The sequence below is a fragment of the Centruroides sculpturatus genome, unplaced genomic scaffold (assembly GCF_000671375.1).
Source record: "Centruroides sculpturatus isolate CEXI.00-Female unplaced genomic scaffold, Cexi_2.0 scaffold1398, whole genome shotgun sequence".
Taxonomy (NCBI): Eukaryota; Metazoa; Arthropoda; class Arachnida; order Scorpiones; family Buthidae; genus Centruroides; species Centruroides sculpturatus.
The window spans coordinates 182,936-188,471 of record NW_019385517.1 but is presented as its reverse complement, the minus strand read 5'-3'; positions in this window follow the sequence as shown (position 1 = coordinate 188,471).

Genomic DNA, 5,536 nt, shown 5'->3' with positions numbered 1-5,536 from the left:
TGTATCAGAGGTGTAGCCCATCCCTATGGAGTAAATCATCTAGGGCAGGGGTCTTCAACCTGGGTTCCCTGGAACGTTGACAGGGGTTCCGCAAGTGATCACTATTTGCTCAGCCAAAACGCACGTAAAATGGAAATCATCTATACAAGGAATTTTTCATGTAGGAACGGGGTAGTGGACTGTCTTATTAAAATATTAGATTAATATAATATTTAAGTAAAAATTACAATATTAATATAAATTGGATATAAAGTGGCAGTTGATTTTAAAAAATAAATATAAATAAATATTTTATGGATAAAATAAAATCTTGAAATTTGGTAAAAGTCACGTGCTTCAAATACATTAATCAAGACGCATGACGTCACATATTAGTTCTGTTAATCTCATTCTGTCTGTTAAATACAATCATGTACAAGTGTTCAAGTGAGTATTTATTTTGTTTTTATATCATAATTGATAACTCTTATTATTTATTTACAATTTAATTAGACTACCGTAGCAATAATGGATATGTGGTTGAAAACTGGTTAAGCTTCATTCCACGGATGCAGGAACTAGTTTTGCCACTACTGTTGAAAATGAACCAGATGTTAGTACCAAAAAGTTGTCTGGTGATTTGGAGTTACCCATTTGTAAAAAGTGGAAGTATAATAAAGAATACATAAAATTTGGTTTTACGTGGATTGGTGATGAAAATGAACCAAAAGGGTTGTGTGTTGAATGTGAACATGTGATGTACAACAGCAGTTTAAATACCGCAAAACTGAAAAGACATTTGGAAACAAATCATCCAACTTTACAAAATAAAAATGTTGAGTATTTTAAAAGAAAATGTAATGAGTTGAAGAATAGAAAAAAGACCTTCATGAACTTTGTTAAAAACGATAATGATAATGCTTTGGAAGTATCGTATTGTGTCAGTTATCGTATTGCTCAACAGGGTGAAGCTTATACGATCACAGAAAAATTAATTAAGCCATGTGTAAAAGATGTAGTTACTACCATGATTGGGGAAGAACATGCTAAATTAGTTCATTGTATCCCCCTTTCGGATACTCAGTTTCAAGGCGTGTTAAAGATATGTCTAATTTTTGTGAAAATGAGCTCATAAGACATTTGCAAGCTTCTAAACATGGATTTACTATTCAACTTGATGAAACTACAGATATAGCTGGATTAGCAATTTTGCTCGTTATTGTGAGATATATCCATGGAATGGCTACTCAAGAAGATATGCTAATTTGCAAAAGTCTGCCAACCAGCATAGTTGCATGCATGAAACAAAAAATCCTCACATGAGAAGTACTTATTGTTGTCTTCATTGACAAGCTCTTGCAGTGACAAAAATGCCAGAAGAGCTAAAAGATGTACTTAATGATTGTTAAAATTATAAATTTTATCAAATCAAGGCCATTAAATTCAAGAGTTTTCAATTTATTGTGTGAAAATATGGAAAGTTTATATAAAACACTACTGTTGCACACAGATGTCCATTGGTTATCTCATGCAAAAGTGTTAGCAAGATTTTGTGAATTAAAAGATGAAGTAAGAATTTTCTTATCTGAACATGCACTTCAATTAGCTCAAAATTAAATGATGCAGTTTGGATTCAGAAAACGGTATATCTAGCAGATATTTCTACCTATTTAAATGAGCTCAACACATTGCTCCAAGGAACAAATATCAATATTTTCAAGGTACAAAGTAAAATTGACACTACTCTTTTAAAATTGAGATTTTGAGCAGATTGCATTTTGAAAGGAAATATTAAATGCTTTCCTAATTTGCACAATATTTTAGTAGACAGTAATGCTAATCTCAATAAAAATGTAAAAAATAATTTGGTCCAACCTTTATAGGATCTGCAAAAAACATTTCATGAATGTTTTCCTGTTCAAAAAGAAAAATTATCTTGGATTCAAAATCCTTTTCAAGACTCCTCCCAATAAAAGAACAAATTGATATATCGACCTCTTAATAAAAGAAAAAGAAGAACAAATTGATATATCAACCGATACTCAATTGAAACTAAAATTTAATCAAATTGATATTATGCATTTTTGGATTGACATTAGGAATGATTATCCTGAAATTGCCAAAAGAGTTGTGAAACATCTAATGTAATTTGTATCAATTTATATATGTAAAAAATCTTTCTCTTTGTATGCTGCCACAAAAACAAAATACAGAAACAGATTGGATGCTGAAGATGACATTAGGTTGCAGATTTCAACAATTATCCTGATGTAAAAATGCTTTACGATAAAAAACAAGCACCGTCAAGTCATTAAAAGAATTTTCTTTTTATTAATTTGTTATAATATAAAATATTGTTCCAAAACTTACTTCCAACATAAACCAAAAACGGTGCTTAATTCAACCTTTATGTCTTTCACTAACATTTTCAAACCTTTGGTTCTTCTTCAGGTGAAGAAAAAAAACGGGCAAACAAATTTACATTCGATTGAGCTGATCTTTTTTGAAAGAATTCTGAAATGGAATATCGTCAGAAACCCGTGTAATCATCGTCATCATTTGCGCATGCGCCGTAAACAAAACTGATGAAACTGGGTTGAAAAAATAAAGCTTGGCAAAAACATGTAAGTAAAAGAAACTTTTGAAAGTTGTGGAATAAGCATAATGGAAGCAGATTTGACATTAAGACTCAACATGTGAATAAAAGTGCACAACTACAGAAAATTTTGAATGAAGTAATGTCACCATGATAATAAATAGGAAAAATAATCAGCCACACAGAAAGACGTTCAGCTCTACTTTGTGCCTTAAAATCATTGCATGTATGTAAATTTGGTTGAACATTAGAACATCTTTAAACAGTATTAGTGAGGGAAGTTTGGGCAATGGATTCATGAGTTAATAAGGGAGATAAAATTAGAGAAGGGGACTGGGTGTCCAGGTTTTATGCTAGTTAGGTATGTCCTCATAAATATCGTGTTTATAGAAAAATGAATAGAATTAGTTTGCTTGCATGTCACGTTGCTATAACCAAATAAACCAATCTGCCAAGGAGGATGCATCCCAGAAAGACTTATGTAAAATCTGAGCTGTTAGATAGGAAAATTAAATACTTAGACTTTTCACAGTGTAACACTTTCCACTCCACACTTGCTATCTGTTTCAGAATAGCATATCTATATATCTATTTTGCACTATATCATTGTCATAATAATTAAGTGAATACAATATATATATATATATATAATAAACAGCCTGAAGCCCAATGTATTAATACTAAACCAAACTACTGCCATAATTAATTGGGCTATTATTCTGCTATTAATAATAACTAGATATTAAGTAATTTGGTAATAGAGGTAGACATTAGGCATTCATCTCTTATCNTATATATATATAATATAATAAATCAAATGCAGAGAGAAATTAATTGATAAATAGAAATACATTCCATTCAATCAATATTTATGGATGGGGTATATGACATTATCTAAGTTAGAAGTATGTGAACATAACTGCCGAGTTTCGTATCAGTGAATGGTGTTGAACGAATGAATGTTTGGTTGAATGGCCTAGGCATGCATAGTGAACAAACAAACATTTTCATTTATATTTATAGATAAAGGAAAATACAGACCATTTAGTTATCTTGGATTACAATTAAGCAAAGTTTGGTTAATTGGATTCTGTAATTTTAAATATGTAATATTTATATTTGTGTTAATTTTAAAAATTTATATTTTTATGTTTATTAAAATTTTAACTGTTGTTCAATACTATAACATTTGATTTTCCATTGCAAGAATTTTCTGTAACTAAAACTGATAAAAAGAAATTAAACATTTTTACTGATACATTACTTTTATATTGTAAAAATTTGTGTTTTATATATTAGGAAGATGTACCAAAAAAGAAACCAAAAGTGACAGAATCGAAAAAATCCAAGGTATTTAATAAATTTGTTTTACAATATTTAATAAATATTTAGAATTTAAATATATTTTGATAAAGAAAATTCAGTTTAGGTTTTAATTTAATATTATAATTTTTGAAAATGTTTTTTAACTTATCAAATGCTCTATTCATATTTTTTAATTTATAAGTAGGTTGTTTATTTTTAGAGTATATATATTTTCTATGAACTCAAATTCTGTGAATTTAAAATTTTTTGGGAAGAGATTTTGTTGTATAAAAAAACATAAATTATTTCAATATTTCAAGTTCACTGAAGCCATGGAGAAACAGAAAAATCACAAAAGTGCTACTGTATTTTTGCAGAATGACCAGCATGCTGCATAAAAATGGGAGACCAAAATGCCAAAAACCCTGGGTTACTGGCATGCCAGTTAAACTGTGACTAAAATATAAAATTAATCAGATCTAACAAAATTAGTTAATTAAAGGTTAAAGAAAGCATTCTTCTGGGTACAACAAAATAATAACATTGTAATATGATATTGTAACATTGTATTGACTTAAAATCTGGAAGAGTTTTTGTTTATAAGACAATATAACAATTAACAACTTATTGACATTAGTAGTAATATCAGTAGTAGTAGTTAATGTGGTCTTCGCTAACCATCTATACCAGTGGTCGGGGAACTTTTTTAATCATTACCCCAAAATATTTTTGTGTAAGTTGATATTACCCCATGGCGAAGAGCAAAAAAAAAAAAAAAATCGCCTCTTTTTAGCATCTTTCATATTATAGCCTCCCATGATAATTTTGAAAAGAAAACAATAACTAAAAATTTAATTTAAACATCATTTATTCAATTTATCAATGTAATACCTAGTAATACATAACGGTAATAATAGTAATATAAGTAATATACAGTTGAGGAAAAAAAATTCGCTTCACAGAAAATATAAGTAAATGATAATTTCTTGTTATTTTGTAATTCATATGATAATTTTCTTGTATTATTAGAGTCTAATAATACTTTAATAATATTTGTATCTTGACGGCATGGCACGGACTGAGCAGGTAGCCTGTGCTTTACTGCGCAAAGATATAACTCGAGCAAACTCTAGTGGTGGGAAGTGAGATGGCGTGGCCTGCATATGTCGCTAAATTGTTTAAGTTGAAAAAAATACTAACAGGTTTATAAAATAGCAAATTAAAAATACACTGGACGACAAAAAAAATAACGCACCATGAAGGACTTGTTGGATTTGAATAAAAATTGGTATGTTGCATCATCTTAGCTAGATATGTAAATGATTAGCTTTTGAGAGCAGGTTGTTGTGTTACATCGCCACCAGAGGGAAAAAAAATGCTTCCGCTATCTGGTATAAAGGTGCATGCTGTGACGACTTGTACATATGTTCTGCGCTTTTATTTGTGATTTTGACTTCATTGAGTGACAGACATGCCTCTACGACGCAATCGACAACCTTACACTCAGTTAAGTGAGTTTGAGAGAGGTCGCATCGTTGGATTGAGAGAAGGAGGATGGTCATACCGCCGGATTGGCCGCCATCTGAACCGTTCTGATAGAACTGTTAGGATGTGTTATGAGCAGTGGGTAAGTAGGGGTACACACGAACGGCAAAC